Consider the following 20,613-nt stretch of genomic DNA (forward strand, 5'->3'; position numbering starts at 1 on the left):
AAAACGCGCCGATTGCCACCTCAATCGTCAAAATCGGTTGATTAGTTCAAAAGATATCGGCGCTGAAAAGTTAAAAAAATAACATTTTATGTTATTTTTTCCAGATAAATCAAAATATAATGTGCTAAAATGTGTCTGAAAACATACCAACTCTTCCTCTGTATAGTCTCTTCCGATCATCAGATAATGTCATAAATCTTGTTTCTTAGTTTGTCAGCAAAAAATTGAAAAACCCAGTCTTTAATGTTTTTCTCGGATATTCCATATATTATTGCTCTGACCTAAGTCAAAACTCATTCAAATCTTGATTTCGATCACTAACATTGATTTCTGCCTCAACACATATATTTCAGAGAACATAATCGATAATAAAAATTTAAAAGCCGCTTCTTCATTAATGATTCTGGATTCTTTTAATAGTAATAGCATTTTTGAGCTCGAAAATATATCCAAACCAATGTTTTCAAGCTCAAAAAGCTCAAAAACAGCAGGAAGTTTTAGGGCTGGCCCGCAGAGTCAACCGACGCCCAGATTTTGTTTATAATTTTTAGGTTTGAAAAAAAATTGGAAATTTTAAGACGGCTAAATCGAGTATCATAAATATATGTTTGATATTTTTAATGCTTTTTGACATTTGAGAAGTAGGCATTCATGTTGGAAAAATATTGGAGGGAAGATTGAGATTAATTACTATCATCCTGAAGTTAGCAGACATTTAAAAATTTTTGAATTTTTGTTTTTCAACAAATTAATTGCAAACAAATAGGATAAAAATATGCACATGTAGAAATTTATAAAAACGACAGGTGCAATTTTTTCAAATATTTTTTTGATGGTTTATCGTCTTTAAAAAAAAATCCAAGAATTATTAGACGTTTGCTAACTTCAGTATCATCAATTATCTTTAGTAGGCATTAAATAAATAATATTAATTTTTGAAGAGTTTAGGACAAAGGATAAGATGGAGAATATATAAAACTTGAGTTAATTTTTACGTGTTAAAAAATTTGGTGGCCCTGAAAAGGGCCGTTTTCAACTCAAAGTTCGAAACTTGAGTATCTAATTATTTCAAATCGTCGCCTATGCGAATAGTCAGCTCTAACTGTAAAATTAGAGTTCCGTCCGACAGTAGACGCAATAAGTCGGGCTCACTTCGTTTGAAGAAATCCCCGAGCTATATATAATTGTCGTAGTCTTTGAAAGGTTCAATTTCTGCAGGCAGTCGCAGTATGTTACCTTCCTCATCCACCACACAGCATTCGAGCTCGAAGCTGATTAAGGTATGCTCCGTTTTCAATGGAAGGATCCCCAAGGAGATCCAGTGTTCATCTTCTTCGTCGTGGCTAACCTCCACTTTGAAGCCCCAAACGTCGTTAACGCTGAGACCTGTAGAAAACTCCGTGTATAACGGAGTAATTGTCCCAGTCTCGTTGGTGTACAGAAGTTCGTCGAAGTTCTCCAGCGCAATGGTACCTGCACTTGTGCACGTTAAACTTTGAAAATCACAGTCCATGATGTTTCAGACAATCGATAGTAACTAAATGAAGAGTTTAAAGTGCGAGGCGTACAGCGCAACGTTTCAAGCGTAATGAGTGCTACTGACCGTGTGACATGTGTGTATACTTTGACCATCCCCTCCACTAAATTTTGACGAATTATCGGAAAGGTAAATTTTACCCCCACTCCTCAAAAAGGACCAATCATGACAATATTGATTTTCTCTCTTCATTCCTAATTTTAACTAACTAAAATCGAGATATTCACTATACTGTAAAAAATCACCGGGGTAAGTCCAAGCGGTGTAGGTGTTAAAATCGGCGGTGTTAAATTTCAACATCGAAAGCGGTGTGAGAATAACGCCGCCGCCGGTGTAAATATTCTGTACCGGTGTTAAAATATTTTACTTTGTAAATATTTTTACTGACTCAATCACTGTACTTGTTAATAAATGATATTCTTTATCAATTTTCATAAAACAAGTCCTTTTTCAACACCGCTCTTTTTACAGTATATGAAATATGATCAATGTAAGTGAACTTTTTATAATAAATTGAATTCACACTGGCATATAAATCCAGCCAACAAGAAATTTAAATCCATATCCATATTTTTATTTTAAATTGTACTCAAGTTGAGACGTTGATGAAAATAAAAAAATATGTACAAATTTTATATATTTCTAGACAAAATAAATCCGAAAATTTGGTACTAGGGATTTTCAATCATAATATATGAATATTTCGGGAGATTTCCTTGAAGTAACATTAAAATCAAATTTTAAATTTGTAATGATCAACTTTTTTTCGTTACCCAGGCTATTTTTCCCGCCCAGCCAACTATTCCCTCATTGGCTCGCTGATACCGACGTTATTACTACTGTTGTTATTTTACGTTAAAAATAATTAATCGATAAATGTTAGATATTTTTAATTTTCTTAGACATTTAAAAGTGGACATCAATATTAAAAAAATATTGGAGCAAGGATATAAGTTAAGGGAGACTAAGCTTTAATCGGTTTTTTTTTTAATTCTACTGATAATAATTAGTAGAAAATAAAATTGTCAACAAAAAAAAACCCATAACAATTTATGATAAATCTTACAGTTTCGCCAGAAAAGTGGAAAGATCTCGAACTTTACTTCAAGCTTTAATAACTTTTGAACAAGTAGATTTATCAAAAAATAATTAGCTACCTATTTCGTAGAGCGTTCAATTTCCTATAAAAAATGTCGATCTATTCGATCTATTAATTTGTTTACGAGTTAAAAATACTCAAAGTAAAAAAAAATCTTCACGTGTTATTTAAATGGGAAATCGAATTTTTCAATGAGCTAGGTCTGTAATCGACGTAGAATTTTTTTTCTTGCGCGAAAATTTTTTTTTGTTTGTGTTGAACTATGATTTTTTTCCACATGTACTAAATTAAATTTTAAATCTATGTTGTCTTCTGTGTAAACCAACCATTTGTTTTAAAAAAACGGACTAATAATTGTCAATTAATCATCAAAATCGGTCTTTATTGTCGAGCTGATTAATCAAGCAACTCGTTTTTCATACATCATTGTGTCAATATCTCTATCTCAAACAGTACCTTCATAAGCGATAGAGTCTGTCTCAGTTGGATTAGAGCTCCCGAGCATGATAACTTCATCATTCTGCTTGACTGTAAAATACTCCAGCATGTTTTGCGACTCTATCAAATATCTAAAATCCCGATACTCAAATGTAAAATTATGCGATGCATCAATGTTCATTTTACTTTTAACTCCATCGTCAATCAGCATTCTCCAATTAAATGTTACAGTTTCGCCCGGTTGGATGCTAACACACCCGTTGGTCAATTTTACCATCGCCTGGTCAATTGAACATTTTAATAGACCGCTATTGCTTTTATCATCATACCGAAATTTAACTGCAACATCGTATCGATTATCGATTCTATAAATCGACTCCAATCCATTGTCCGTCACGATCCCAACTTCTAACACATGACAATTAATTAAATTATCTATCAAGCATTTCGATCTCCAGAATAGAAGATAGTAAGTTTTCAAGCGCCCAACAAAATTGCATTCACTTTTTGAACTGTAAAATTTTTTAATTGAAGACTCGAGCACCAGACATTCATCGTCTGCATAAGAAATGATTCCTGGTTCATTTTTTAAGACATTCCAATCAACAAAGTCGTCATAATATTGATCTTTAAAATAAAACTTTCGTAATTGGATCCAACCCAAAGCTTCCGCATAAACATTTCCACTGTGTTTTTCGAAACTCGCAATTCCCGCACAGAAAGAACAGTTCACTTGAATCAAGGAAAATTTTCTTGATTCAAGAATTTTTTTTTGATCTATTTGGAAAATAAATATTTACTTGCCCCAAGTAAACAATTATCTTCAAATTTTTATCGTGAATCAAAATTTTTTTTCTCACGTCAACATATTTTCACGCTTAAATCAAAAAATTTTCATTTGTTTCAAGAGATTATATTTCTTAAAGTAAGAGATATTTTTTTTGGAGCAAGATAAATTATTTTTTTGTAGCAATATTGCATTTTTTTAATTGAAGAAAATAAAATTTCTCGGAACAAGTACTATTCTTTTTACGCAAGTATTTTTGTATTCTCCGACCAAGAAAACAAAAGTTGCTTAAGCCAAGAGAAAAAATTTTTTGGAAGAAAAGATCGATATGGAGAAGGGGAAAGTCACCGGTGCTAGACATCAGCAGCGGGAGTAGTTCGGTGCTCGCTACGAGATCGCGCCTACGACATGTAGTGTCCCTGGCGAGACATTTATTTCAGAAGTGTTATATTCCAAAATTCATTACGATTTTGTTCGGGTACTCTTCTGTCATTTGACAGAACTACAAGTACCCTTTGGAATTGTACTATAGTATATCCTATAATACATCATGATTCATGACTTTAATATTTAATATTAAAGTTACTTGGAATTCAAGTCTTGAATAATTTTGCTCGGAAAAAAATCACAAAAAATTACGTTTCAAATAAAAACAAAAAAATCAAAAAAATCCACACGTCAACCTTTTGAAGAGAGAATACATTTTTGACTGAGAAAAATTAAAGTCTTTATTAAAAAAGCAAACTTTTGGAGCAAGAAATTTTTTTTTCTTGACCCAAGCAACTTTTATTTGCACTTAAGCAATTCATTTTTCGGAGCAAGAGAATTTTTTTCTTGGGCCAAGAGATTTTTTCTTGGCCCAAGGGATTTTTTTTTTTCAATCAAAACGTTTATTTTTTGGAGCAAGAAAATTTTTTCCTTGGACCAAGAAATTTTTTCTTAGCCTAAGTTAACTTTTTTTCGTTCAAAACTTTGAGTTTTTGGAGTAAGAAATTTTTTTTCTTGGGGCAAGAAAAAGTTTTTTGGCCGAAGTTAAACTTTTTTTCGTTTAAAACGTTGATTTGTTGTCAAGAGATGACTTCTTTTCTGTAGCGAAGAATTTTTTTTCTTAAACCAAGAAATTTTCAATTTCACTTCAAAAATCAATTTTTTCGGAGCAAGAGAATTTACTGTCTCGAACCAAAAAAAAGTTTTTGAATCAAGTGTTTTACTTTTATTGAATCAAGAAAAAAAATCCGGAAGACAATATTTTTCTTGAACCAAGTTAACTGTTTTTTCTGTGCGGCTGCTGAATCCTCACGGAAAATGAAAATTTATCAGTTTTGAACAGACTTATTCCACCAGATGGGAATATAAACACACCCAATATGCCCGTGATGCCCCAATATGGATACTGACTAGTTTTCATAGCGTCGATGGACATCAGTCCAAGGGTCGTATAATTAATCGACGGATGGAGAAGTTTCGGAATCAGTTTCTTGCTGAAATCGTACAGATTTGATGGTAAATTGAGACTCGAGCAAACGACAGCATAAAAATCAGGAAATTGTAACGAGTTGACAAGACCGAAAAATTCACTATAATTTATTACGTCATCATGCATCACGGCTGATAAATCTTGATAGATTCCATCGCTAATTTTATCACCTTTGTTATACTCTTGAGATAAATAATTTTTCAGATCAGTAAATTTATGATTACTTATGTCTGCCAAAAAAGCCGGATAATTATAAAAATAATTCGTCACCAAACGGGAAACCGATATATTTATAAAATCTATCACGGGGTCAAAGTCATCAAATTTAAGCTCCAAGTCCACGGATGGTATTAATTTTATGATCGTTCGATGGTATTTGAGTTTTAATTCGTCAATGGTACCGATTATTTGTTACATTGAGAAAAACGTTGGCAAATCGATCCAGAAAAGTCGCCATGCATCATCCCAGGGTATTTTGTCGTTGGTGAATTTTCGGGGCAAAGCATTCAGAAGTCGCTTCATAATGTCTTTGACTATTCTCAATTTTTTTTTTATGTAACCTGTGACAGGTTTATCATCAATCGTGATCGAATTCCAAAGCAGCACGATGGCAAATCCAGTCAATTCCCCCAATTTTTCAGCTCGATATTGCCAGTTTCGAATATCGTCGTGTGGTGTTTGTTTCGGATCGAATGAATAGTTTTTGATTCTCAATTCATCTTTGTCTCTTATTTCATTGTTTACTGTACTAAATAATCTGAGGTTTTTTTTTTCAAATCTAAGATGGCAATATCACGCTCTCTATGATTCATTATGTGTAATTGAGTATCATCTCAAAGTAAAAAGAATAGTGTTATGAACATAAGTTCTATAATAGTTATTATTAATGATATTTTCGAGTATACGTTCGATGTAGAAGGTTAATTACAATATTATTAATTGATTTTTCTAATAGAATACTTGAATTTACGTTTTGGCTCAAATTTTTACTTTGGCAAACTTGTAATATGTTTATGTGGTTATATAATTTTAATAGTAATGAGTAATAGCATTCATTTGAGTAAATGTATGTTTGATCGGTGAATATATATGATTAGTGAAATATTTTTAATTAATAGTCTTATGGAAGATGACCCTGAAAGTAGCAGATATCCGACGAAAAATTAGTTGAGCTAGGGATATCTAGGGTAATAATAAAGTTACCATAAATTTGAAAGTTGCCACTTGTTCATTGACTCGAGATCTTTAAGTGGTAGATTTAAAAAAATTTTTTTGTTAAATATGAAAGCTGTATGTAAGCAATAATTTTTAATCATTTTTAACTTCCTGCAAAGAAAATTGCAAATTTTCGTAAAACAGTTCAATTTTCAAAAATCGAGTTTTCATCAGATGTCAACGTTTTAAGGTCCTAGAAAGCTATTCTGACTATTCCCGGATGGACGTCCGTGTGTATGTGTGTGTGTGTGTGTATACTTTTTTTGTCCGACGATATCTTTGGAACGAATCAACCGATTTGGACGTTCTTGGTGGCAATCGAAAGGGCTCAACAAAATTTAGAATTGATTAGATTTTAAGGTAGATCAGTCATGTAGTTCACGAGTTCTACGAAGAATAAGAATTAAAAATGTTTTTTGTTTTTGATTTTTTGCGTATAACTTATAAACCAATTGTCCGATTATCCTCAAAATGTAATCAGTTTTAAGTCTTGTTGAGCCCTTTCGATTGCCACCAAGAACGTCCAAATCGGTTTATTCTATCCAAAGATATCGTCGGACAAAAATTATAATTCTTCAGTGAAGCTATGTTTTACGGGCCTAACTCGAAGAGCTCAAAAATTTACAAGTAATAATGTTTCCAAGCTATCTGAGCTCGAAAACAGCGGGAAGTTTTGGGGCTGGCCCGGAGGGTCAGACGGTTTTCAGATTTTTTTTTTTAGTTTTTTATTGATTTTGCAGAAACGACTTATAAATATGCACATGTAGAAAATTAAAATAACTACAGGTGCAATTTTTTCAAATATTTTTTTTTTTATGATTTATCATCTAAAAAAAAAAAATCAAAAAATTATGAGATGTCTGCTAACTTCAGTATCATTAATTATCTTTATTAGGCATTAGATAAATGAATATTAATTTTGAACGAGTTTTGGAGAAAGGATATGAGTTGAGGTATATATAAAACTTGAGTTAGGGTTTACGTGTAAAAAATTTGGTGGCCCTGAAAAGGGCCGTTTTCAACTCAAAGTTCGGGAACTTGAGTATCTAATTATCTGCATCGTCGCCTAGAAAAATGGTCAGTTCTATCTGTAAAATTAGATTTCCGTCCACCAGTAGACGCAATAAGTCAGGGTCACTTCGTTTGAAGAAATCTCCGAGGTATATGTAATTGTCGTAGTCGTTGAAAGGATGTATTTTTCTAGGCAGTCTCAGTAGGTTACCTCCCTCATCCACTACACAGCATTCGAGCTCGAAGCTGATTTCGGAATACTCCGATTTCAATGGAAGGATCCCCAAGGAGATCCAGTGTTCATCTTTTTTGTTGTGGCTAACCTCCACTTTGAAGCCCCAAACGTCGTTAACGTCGACGGCTGAACAAAACTTCCTGTATATTGGAGTAATTGTCCCAGTCTCGTTGGTGAAGAGAAGTTTATCGAAGTCCTCCACCACAAAGATGCTTGCACTTGTGCACCTTAATTTATGAAAACCACAGTCCATGATGATTCAGGCAATTGATCGTCACTAAATAAAGAATTTAACTTGCGAGGCGTACAGCGCAACGTTTCGAGCGTTATGACTGCTACTGACCGTGTGACTCATATATAAAGACGGATCACTCCCTCCACTAAATTTTGACTAACTACCAAAATGGTAAAGTTTATCCCCACTCCTTAAAAAAGACCAATCATGACAATCTTATTTTCTCTCTTTATTCTTAATTTTAACTAATTAAAATCGAGGAATCGCATCACTATGAAATATGATCAATGTAAGTGGACTTTTTATAATAAATTGAATTTACACTGGCATGTAAATCCAGCCAACAAGAAATTAAAATCCATATTAATATTTTTATTTTAAATTATACTCGAGTTGGGACGATGATGAAAATAAATAAATAAGTACAAATTTTATATCTCGTTACTAGAACCATAAGGGCGTATCTCAAATTATTCTGCAGAACCAAAAAGGCGCAAAAAAAATTTTTTTTTGCTCCAATCAATATAAAATTGTTGAAAACCTTATAAAATCTATGAAAAAAAAAACGAAAAAAATAATTTTCTTGTTATACGCCTTGTTGGTTTTAAGAAAAGACTTTTTAAAGTTTGAGATAGAAATATTGAAACAACGTTGTATAAAAAACGAGTTGCTTGATTAATCAGCTCGCCAATCACGACCGATTTTGATGATTAATTGACAATTATTAGTCCGTCTTTTTAAAAAAAATGGTCGGTCATCACAGAAGACGACATAGATTCAAAATTTACTTTAGTGCATTTGGCAAAAATCATACTTCAACAGAAACAAAAAAAAAAAAATTGTCGCGCAAGAAACAAAAAATCTACGTCGATGACAGGCCTAGCTCATTGAAAAATTCAATTTTCCATATAACTAACATGGAAAAATTTTTATTCACTTTGAATATTTGTTTAACTCGTTAACAAATCAATAGATCGCATAGATCAAGACATGTCTATTAGGGTGGGCCGAAAATCCGCTTTTTTTTATTTTCATTATTAATACCGAAAATATTTTTCCTTGTACAAAAAAAAAAAATTTTCGGAAATCAAAAAAAATTTTAGCTCAATAAATTAGGCTCGCCAAATCCCGCTAAAGTTAGAAGTTGTTTAAAATTTTTTTTTCAACACATTTTGATCGAAAATTTAATTCTCTACATAAAAGGTCATATAATAAAATTACGTAAAGTTGATAGTTACTCAGATAATTGCAATTTTGCTCTAAATAATGAAATTTTTAAGATATTACTTTTTCAGGGTAAAAAAGAAATTTTATCATAGGAATTTCGCAGAAAATCCAATTTTCTACGAAGCAGACCTAATAAAAATTTATTCAAAGTTAATAGTTACAAAGATAATAGCAATTTTTAGTAAAAACCACCGAATAACGAGAAATGTGATTATTTAAACATAAAACTGCAAGTTTCTGAATAACTATAAATTTCAAGTTTTACCAGAAGACCAATTTTGTAAGAAATTTGATTTTCCATTAAATTTATATGATAAAATTTATATTTTACCCTGAAAAAGTGAAAATATCTTGAAAAATTATATTTTCTAGAACAAAATTGCAATTATCTCAGTAACTATCAATTTTACGTAATTTTATTATAGGACCTTTTATGTAGAGAATTAAATTTTCGATCAAAATGTGTTGAAAAAAAAATTTTAAACAACTTCTAACTTTAGCGGGATTTGGCGAGCCTAATTTATTGAGCTAAAATTTTTTTTGATTTCCGAAAAATTTTTTTTTTGTACAAAGAAAAATATTTTTGGTATTAATAATAAAAATTCAAAAAAAAACGTATTTTCGGCCCACTCTAATGTCTATATAGGAAATTAAACGCTTTACAAACAAAGTCACTCATCATTTTTTGATAAATCCACCTGTTCAATAGTTATTAATGCTCGAAGTAAAGTTCGAGATCTTTCCACTTTTTCGGCAAAACTATAAGATTTATTATAAATTGTTATAGGTTTTTTTTTGTTGACAATTTTATTTTCTACTAATAATTATCAGTAGAGTTTAAAAAAAAACCGATTAAAGCTTAGTCTCCCTTAACTTAAATCCTTGCTCCAATATTTTTTCAACATTAATGTCCACTTTTGAATGTCTAAGAAAATTAAAAATATCTAACATTTATCAATTAATTATTTTTAACGTAAAATAACAACAATAGTTATAACGTCGGTATCAGCGAGCCAATGAGGGAATAGTTGAGTGGCGGGAAAAATATTCTGGGTTACGAAAAAAAGTTTATCATTACAAATTTAAAATTTGTTTTTAATGTTACTTCAAGGAAATCTCCCGAAATATTTATATATTATAATTAAAAATCCCTCGTACCAAATTTTCGGATTTATTTTGTCTAAAAATTTATAAAAATTGTACATATTTTTTTGTTTTCTTCAACGTCCCAACTTGAGTACAATTTGAAATAAAAATATTGATATGGATTTAAATTTCTTGTTGGCTGGATTTATATGCCAGTGTGAATTCAATTTATTATAAGAAGATCACTAACATTGATCATATTTCATATACTGTAAAAAGAGCGGTGTTAAAAATGGACTTGTTTTATGAAAATAAATAAAGAATATCATTTATTAACAAGTAGAGTGATCGAGGAAGTAAAAATATTTACAAAGTAAAATATTTTAACACTGGTCTTGAATATTGACACCGGCGGCGGCGTTATTCCTTCACCGCTTTCGATGTTGAAATTGAACACCGCCGATTTTAACACCTACACCGCTTGGACTTACCCCGGTGATTTTTTACAGTGTAGTGATTCAATATCTCGATTTTAGTTAGTTAAAATTAGGAATGACGAGAGAAAATCAATATTGTCATGATTGGCCCCTTTTAAGGAGTGGGGGTAAAATTTATCTTTTCTATAATTCGTCAAAATTTAGTGGAGGGGATGGTCAAAGTATACACACATGTCACACGGTCAGTAGCACTCATTACGCTTGAGACTTTGCGCTGTACGCCTCGCTCTTTAAACTCTTCATTTAGTTACTATCGATTGTCTGTAACATCATGGACTGTGATTTTCAAAGTTTAACGTGCACAAGTGCAGGTACCATTGCGCTGGAGAACTTCGACGAACTTCTGTACACCAACGAGACTGGGACAATTACTCCGTTATACACGGAGTTTTCTACAGGTCTCAGCGTTAACGACGTTTGGGGCTTCAAAGTGGAGGTAAGCCACGATGAAGAAGATGAACACTGGATCTCCTTGGGGATCCTTCCATTGAAAACGGAGCATACCTTAATCAGCTTCGAGCTCGAATGCTGTGTGGTGGATGAAGAAGGTAACATACTGCGACTGCCTGCAGAAATTGAACCTTTCAAAGACTACGACAATTATATATACCTCGGGGATTTCTTCAAACGAAGTGAGCCCGACTTATTGCGTCTACTGTCGGATGGAACTCTAATTTTACAGTTAGAGCTGACTATTCGTATAGGCGACGATTTGAAATAATTAGATACTCAAGTTTCGAACTTTGAGTTGAAAACGGCCCTTTTCAGGGCCACCAAATTTTTTACACGTAAAAACTAACTGAAGTTTTATATATTCTCCATCTCATCTTTTGTCCTAAACTCTTCTAAAATTAATATTATTTATTCAATGCCTACTAAAGATAATTAATGATACAGAAGTTAGCAGACGTCTAATAATTTTTGGTTTGTTTTTTAAGACGATAAACCATAAAAAAAATATTTGAAAAAATTGCACCTGTCGTTTTTTTAATTTCTACATGTGCATATTTTTATCTTATTTTTTCGCAATTAATTTGTTGAAAAACAAAAATTCAAAAATTTTTAAATGTACGCTAACTTCAGGATGATGGTAATTAATCTAAATCTTCCCTCCAATATTTTTTCAACATTGATGCCTACTTCTCAAATGGCAAAAAAAGTTAAAAATTTCCAACATATATTTATTAGTCCATCGGCTGAAGAGGAGGTCCCGTAAACATTTTGTTGGCACCGGGTAAATCCAACTGTTTCTTATGTATTTTGGGCCCAGGATCACGAAAATCGGGTCCATTTTGTTCAAAAGTGGTGCAAACAATTGTTTATAACAATTTAATTGTTTAAATCGAAATAACTCCCGAACAGCTGGTTTGTTGGGGCAGCGTAGAGGAAAAAAAATGTTCAGAATAAAAAAATACACAAAAAAGGTATCACATGTTTTTTTTGCATCTCGAATATTTCGCGAGATATAATAAAAAAACGAGCCGGTGCTCGGGCCTCTCCCTCTCGCACTAGCGACTGCCTATGCGCGAGCTCTCTCTCCGCCAAATCGCGTCAGATGCTTGATTGGCCGGAAGTTTTTTACATTGAAAATCAAAGAAAAAAAAAAAATCGACAAATTGTCGATACTACGAATCGACAGCATTTTTTATGAAACAAATTTCTGTCGTATCCACAAAAGACTTTTTTTTTTTTGTTCACAAATGTTATAAACAAATGGTTTTTCTCAAAGTCCGAAATAAGTTCAAAAAATCGATAAAATGTTGATACTACCAAAAAACGTCTTTTGTGGATACGACAGAAATTTGTTTCAGAAAAAATGCTGTCGATTGGTAGTATCGAGGATTCGTCGATTTTTTTTTATTTGTTTTTTTATTTTTAATGTAAAATTTCCGGCCAATCAAGCATCTGAAGCGATTTGGCGGAGAGAGAGCTCGCGCATAGGCAGTCGCTAGTGCGAGAGGGAGAGGCCCGAGCGCCGGCTCGTTTTTTTATTATATCTCGCGAAATATTCGAGATGCAAAAAAAACATATGATACCTTTTTTGTGTATTTTTTTATTCTGAACATTTATTTTCCTCTACGCTGCCCCAACAAACCAGCTGTTCGGGAGTTATTTCGATTTAAACAATTAAATTGTTATAAACAATTGTTTGCACCACTTTTGAACAAAATGGACCCGATTTCCGTGATCCTTGGCCCAAAACACATAAGAAACAGTTGGATTTACCCGGTGCCAACAAAATGTTTACGGGACCTCCTCTTCAGCTGATGGACTATTAGTGAAGGAACCGAATCCAGACCAATTCAGCGTCGAGCGAAAGCTTTACTAACAAAGCCATCTCAGCTTTTGTTAGGCTACGTTTACTTTGCCCGGATATATATTGAGATATATTGAGCCACACTGGACTTATGGTCAGTCACATTTTTTAATTCCATACACAGAATTTAGATTTTAAATTTTATCACCAATAATTTGGAAAAATGTTAGTTCCGACATTTTAGCACAATACTGAACGGATCATATGAATCGTTCATTAATGAATTTCGACATAAAAATGAAAAAAATTTTTTAATAAAAAAAAATTTAGTTACAAAAAAAAAAAGAGAAATTATTTAATATCGTATGATTGCATTAATTTATTTAAAATAAAAATATGGACTTAGTATCCGTTTACTGCTCCAGCGAAAAAAGAGAGAGTCAGTAGTATTCGTTTCTTAGGGTGCGAAGGAGGAAGCAACTATGAGTGAATTCAGGACAGAACTTTCCTGGCTGAGACTCTAATAACCTTAGTTTGAAATTTTTCGTGTGATTATAGTCAGAGAAAACACACTACTCAAACCAAGAGTTTACATTTTTTAAACCAACTCCCTTTATTTTTAGTTCAAGTTTATACCGTTTATTGTTTCAAAACATCGTAGTTCCTTGATTCAAGTAAGTAACGTACCTAGGTTAAGATAAAATGTTTATTATACTAAGAAATGCAAGCTTTTAAAACAAGGAATTCTATTATTAGACCAAGTATGAAATATATTCTGACTTAAGAATTTTTTTTTTAATTTAAGATTGACAATTCAAGGAATTATTTTACTTCGTTCAAAAAATTTCCGGTTCTTATTTCGCCCGCTGAAAAATATCTTTGTTGAAGGAAAATTCTCTTGAGTCTTATAACAGTGTAATAATCGTTACTATAGAATACTATAGTTTTTAATATTTGAATAAAACGAACGATAACAGAAAAGTGCAAAAAATTTAATTCCACTTAAGGTCTATTGGCCAGTGATCGCCCCCAGAGCTTGGGAAAGAAAATCAACATACATGTCGCTAATCTAGTGAAATCTTCTGTTGAGATACGAAACTCTCTCTTTCTCTCTTACTCTTTTATTAGGGGAAATATATCCTACATATTTTTATTATGCTGGCGTTTTATAAAATACGGATGAATAGAAAATGATATACTCGAATTTCTTAAAATAATTAATGTTAAGTGGCGCGGACCATGGAGAGAGCGCTATTCCTCTTCAGTACTTCAAGTCGTCTCACTGGACAAAACGGCTGTCAATGTTTTTCGATTAAAATGATGAGAGTCGATTATAAACGCTCATAGTGGTTAAATCAGTAGTCATCAGTAGGCATTTTCGCTGGTTTTAATATAAATTCTGTTGAGATATCGAATTTTCATTTTGCTGCACCAGATGAACAAGTTTTTGATTATTTAACTGACGGTATCAATGCTTTACTTGGAATGATATTATTTATGTCTTTCACTTAAAAAATCAAAGAAAATGTAGCTTTTATTAATAAAAAAACAAAATAATCGGAAAAATAAAATTTTCTTGATTGCTTTATGTACGTATTTCATTTTTTAATGCTTTAGATTGTTAATAAAAAGTAAAAAAATCCATATTCTCTTAATAATAATGTAGATAGGGGAGGTTGGGACACGAAGGCTTTCTTAAGCCGGTTTTTTCTTTTTGTTAAGTCAAAACTCATTTAAATCTTGATTTTAATCACTGCCATTGATTTAATCAAGCGATGACATTGATTTCTGCCTTAACACATTTATGTCAGAGAACATATAATCGATGATAAAAATGTAAAAGCCGCGCTTCTTCATTAATGATTTTTGACTCTTAACATTTCAAACTATAGCATAAAACGTAAGTTGTTAGAGCTTGGAAAGCTCAAAAACAGCGGGAAATTTCAGATTTTTTTTTTATGGTTTATCGTCTAAAAGAAAAATCCAAAAATTATTAGACGTCTGCTAACTACAGTATCAGTAATTATCTTTATTAGGCATTAAATAAATGAATATTAATTTTGGAAGAGTTTTGGACGAGGATATGAGTTGAGGTATTTATAAAACTTGAGTTAGTTTTTACGTGTAAAATATTTGGTGGCCCTGAAAAGGGCCGTTTTCAACTCAAAGTTAGGGAACTTGAGTATCTATTTATCTGTATCGTCACCTAGAAAAACAGTCAGCTTTATCTGTAAAATTAGATTTCCGTCCACCAGTAGACGCAACAAGTCGGGGTCACTTCGTTTGAAGAAACCCCCGAGGTATATGTAATTGTCGTAGTCGGTGAACGGTTGTATTTTTGCAGGCAGTCTCAGTAGATTACCTTCCTTATCCACCACACAGCATTCGACCTCAAAGCTGATTTCGGAATGCTCCGATTTCAATGGCAGGATCCCCAAAGTGATCCAGTGTTCGTCTTCTTCGTCGTGGCTAACCTCTACTTTGAAGCTCCAAACGTCGTTGACATGGAGACCTGAAGGAAACTCTATAAATATCGGACTAACTGTCCCAGCATCGTTGATGAAGAGGAGTTCGTCGAAGTACTCCAGTTCAGTGGAGTATACAGTTGTGTACGTTGAAATTTGGAAATTACAGTCCATGATGTGTCAATAAATGATGAATGTAACTTGCGAGGCGTACAGCGGAACGTTTCGAGCGTAATGACTGCTACTGACCGTGTGACGTATATATATCGATAAACTTTGACTACCCCCTCCACTAAATTTTAACCAATTACCGTATAGGTAAATTTTACCCCCACTCCCTAAAAAGGACCAATCATGGCGATATTGATTTTCTCTCTCCATTCTTAAGTTTTACTAATCAAAATCGAGAAATTGCATCAATATGAAATATGGTGAAATATGATCAATGTAAGTGCACTTCTTATAATAAATTAAATTTGCACAGGCATATAAATCCAGCAAAAATTTTTCTAAACTTCATCAATTTGACCCCTTCTGATTTTAATGACTGGATTAAATTAATAAAAGGAAAATTATTTACTGATTGAAAATTGAAGTGAAATAGCATTTGGTGGAATCTTTTGACAAATATTTTATTTACAAAATTACTAAAATCCCTATATCACGTGAACGAAGAACTTCAGCCACTTAACTAAAAGGACCTTTTTCGTAGTGAATAAAATTTTCTAAAAAATCGTTATTTGCAGTTTTTCTATAAATTTCGTTACTTAGTTAATATCAACTAAAAACTTAAATTATTATTAAGAAAATTATTTTCAGAACCAATACAGAAAAAACAGTTAGAGTCCGAGTAAAACTATTATAGCCCACAGAAACTAGCCAAATCGGCGGTGCCAACTGGAAATTGATCGAAAAATTATAATTTTTTGAAATTTCGATACCAAGTAGGATAATAAGAAATTCTAACAAGTATCTAATAGCGGTCTCAATTTGTTTATAAATAATAGGCAAACAAAAAAAACGTAAATTAAAAATTAAATATCTCTGAAACTATCAATCTGGCGGGTTAAGTTATTACATAAAATTTGTAGAGCTTAATAATATCTACAATTTTGCTTTTGGGTAAATCTCCGTCAGACTGATAGTTTATTAGTTATTAACAATCGAAGTTTTATAAACAAATTGAGCTAGCAAGCTGAAAAATCAACCGATTTCATTTTTTCTTTTTTCCACATATTTCTGGTAATAAAAGGAACATTTTTATCATTTTTCAAAATTTTTATCTCAAAAATTTGATTTTTAAAAATCAAAAGACCGCTTTTTCTTTGGAAGCCAATATCTCCGAAACTAAATTTACTACAGGGCTCGCACCTATTCTAAAAAATCTAGAATTTTATTGCGAAAAACTCGGCTATTCGATAAAGCGAGCGCGTTCGCTACCCGGACTGATCGTAGAGGGGGATATCAGTGGAGCACTACTGTTGAGTTTTTTCAATTTGAATTTAAGTTTTTAGTTGATATTAACTAAGTAACGAAAGGCCCTAGGGGTATAAGCATGGTGAATTTGCCCCCGAAAGGCATCGGCTTGATACTGCGGGGATTTTTAGGTACTAATAAGATATTAAGATCCTGAGAGTTTCAGCTTTTGAAACCAATCGGTCTTCGAGAAAAAGCCAAATATGTAAAAATCAGATAAAATGAATATTCTCAGAGACTATTTTATCGATTGACTTATACTCGGGATATGTTTTGGGGGTCGATAGTAGCTCCTCGGAAAAAAATTGGGAGCTTTATCGGTCGACAACAACCTCGAAAAAAATGACTTTTTAGTTTTAATTTCGACTTTTCACGATGTTACGGTTCTGGTACAATTATGAAATAATTTTTTTTCGATTCCTCATCCAATTTCCTATAGACTTAAGTGCTTTTAAAATTTTTAAAAAAGGTACGCCATATAGAAAAAAAAATAAAAACCACTTTTTAAGCAAATATTTACTTTATTTACATGTTTAAAGTGTGAATCATTATTTTTCTAGTTTGTATATGTTCTTGAATGTTATTTGCAAAAATAATCTCTGCATCAGCAGTTAAATTTTGTCATATCATATAATATCAACTAAAATATTATAAACATTATACACATATAAAACAGGAAATAGAGTTTAGTTTGTAAATTATAAATACATAACAACAAATGAAAGATATACTTGAGGAAAAAAATGTATAATCATATTTTATCAGTCTTCATCACTATCCTCTTCAATCACAGGTGAAATACTGTCTCTATCAAATAATTTGCTAAGTATTTTAGCAGGCCTTAAAATCTTTGTTAAATATCTCCCGTGTGAAGAATAGTAAACAACAGCAGCAACATGAGAGCAACATCCAATTGTTCCAATTGTTCGACAGTAGTGCTCAACTGATATCCCCCTCTACGATCCGTCCGGATAGCGAACGCGCTCGCTTTATCGAATATCCACTCGAGTTCAACTCGCTATTATTTGACCCCAATCAAAAATTAATTTCTTTCAAAATAGCCGAGTTTATCGCAATAAAATTCTAGATTTTTTAGAATAGGTGCGAGCCCTGTAGTAAATTTAGTTTCGGAGATATTGGCTTCCAAAGAAAAAGCGGTCTTTTGATTTTTAAAAATCAAATTTTTGAGATAAAAATTTTGAAAAATGATAAAAATGTTCCTTTTATTACCAGAAATATGTGGAAAAAAGAAAAAATGAAATCGGTTGATTTTTCAGCTTGCTAGCTCAATTTGTTTATAAAACTTCGATTGTTAATAACTAATAAACTATCAGTCTGACGGAGATTTACCCAAAAGCAAAATTGTAGATATTATTAAGCTCTACAAATTTTATGTAATAACTTAACCCGCCAGATTGATAGTTTCAGAGATATTTAATTTTTAATTTACGTTTTTTTTGTTTGCCTATTATTTATAAACAAATTGAGACCGCTATTAGATACTTGTTAGAATTTCTTATTATCCTACTTGGTATCGAAATTTCAAAAAATTATAATTTTTCGATCAATTTCCAGTTGGCACCGCCGATTTGGCTAATTTCTGTGGGCTATAATAGTTTTACTCGGACTCTAACTGTTTTTTCTGTATTGGTTCTGAAAATAATTTTCTTAATAATAATTTAAGTTTTTAGTTGATATTAACTAAGTAACGAAATTTATAGAAAAACTGCAAATAACGATTTTTTAGAAAATTTTATTCACTACGAAAAAGGTCCTCTTAGTTAAGTGGCTGAAGTTCTTCGTTCACGTGATATAGGGATTTTAGTAATTTTGTAAATAAAATATTTGTCAAAAGATTCCACCAAATGCTATTTCACTTCAATTTTCAATCAGTAAATAATTTTCCTTTTATTAATTTAATCCAGTCATTAAAATCAGAAGGGGTCAAATTGATGAAGTTTAGAAAAATTTTTGCTGGATTTATATGCCTGTGCAAATTTAATTTATTATAAGAAGTGCACTTACATTGATCATATTTCACCATATTTCATATTGATGCAATTTCTCGATTTTGATTAGTAAAACTTAAGAATGGAGAGAGAAAATCAATATCGCCATGATTGGTCCTTTTTAGGGAGTGGGGGTAAAATTTACCTATACGGTAATTGGTTAAAATTTAGTGGAGGGGGTAGTCAAAGTTTATCGATATATATACGTCACACGGTCAGTAGCAGTCATTACGCTCGAAACGTTCCGCTGTACGCCTCGCAAGTTACATTCATCATTTATTGACACATCATGGACTGTAATTTCCAAATTTCAACGTACACAACTGTATACTCCACTGAACTGGAGTACTTCGACGAACTCCTCTTCATCAACGATGCTGGGACAGTTAGTCCGATATTTATAGAGTTTCCTTCAGGTCTCCATGTCAACGACGTTTGGAGCTTCAAAGTAGAGGTTAGCCACGACGAAGAAGACGAACACTGGATCACTTTGGGGATCCTGCCATTGAAATCGGAGCATTCCGAAATCAGCTTTGAGGTCGAATGCTGTGTGGTGGATAAGGAAGGTAATCTACTGAGACTGCCTGCAAAAATACAACCGTTCACCGACTACGACAATTACATATACCTCGGGGGTTTCTTCAAACGAAGTGACCCCGACTTGTTGCGTCTACTGGTGGACGGAAATCTAATTTTACAGATAAAGCTGACTGTTTTTCTAGGTGACGATACAGATAAATAGATACTCAAGTTCCCTAACTTTGAGTTGAAAACGGCCCTTTTCAGGGCCACCAAATATTTTACACGTAAAAACTAACTCAAGTTTTATAAATACCTCAACTCATATCCTCGTCCAAAACTCTTCCAAAATTAATATTCATTTATTTAATGCCTAATAAAGATAATTACTGATACTGTAGTTAGCAGACGTCTAATAATTTTTGGATTTTTCTTTTAGACGATAAACCATAAAAAAAAAATCTGAAATTTCCCGCTGTTTTTGAGCTTTCCAAGCTCTAACAACTTACGTTTTATGCTATAGTTTGAAATGTTAAGAGTCAAAAATCATTAATGAAGAAGCGCGGCTTTTACATTTTTATCATCGATTATATGTTCTCTGACATAAATGTGTTAAGGCAGAAATCAATGTCATCGCTTGATTAAATCAATGGCAGTGATTAAAATCAAGATTTAAATGAGTTTTGACTTAACAAAAAGAAAAAACCGGCTTAAGAAAGCCTTCGTGTCCCAACCTCCCCTATCTACATTATTATTAAGAGAATATGGATTTTTTTACTTTTTATTAACAATCTAAAGCATTAAAAAATGAAATACGTACATAAAGCAATCAAGAAAATTTTATTTTTCCGATTATTTTGTTTTTTTATTAATAAAAGCTACATTTTCTTTGATTTTTTAAGTGAAAGACATAAATAATATCATTCCAAGTAAAGCATTGATACCGTCAGTTAAATAATCAAAAACTTGTTCATCTGGTGCAGCAAAATGAAAATTCGATATCTCAACAGAATTTATATTAAAACCAGCGAAAATGCCTACTG

The 20,613-nt window shown here is 32.2% G+C and overlaps 1 pseudogene; it reads right to left on the reverse strand.

Annotated features, from left to right (window-relative positions):
• Nucleotides 1-3,036: 3,036 nt before the first annotated feature.
• On the reverse strand, nucleotides 3,037-6,225 carry LOC130669680 (uncharacterized; annotated as a pseudogene).
• Between the last annotated feature and the right edge of the window lie 14,388 nt (nucleotides 6,226-20,613).

The sequence above is a fragment of the Microplitis mediator genome, chromosome 6 (assembly GCF_029852145.1).
Source record: "Microplitis mediator isolate UGA2020A chromosome 6, iyMicMedi2.1, whole genome shotgun sequence".
Classification (NCBI taxonomy): domain Eukaryota; kingdom Metazoa; phylum Arthropoda; class Insecta; order Hymenoptera; family Braconidae; genus Microplitis; species Microplitis mediator.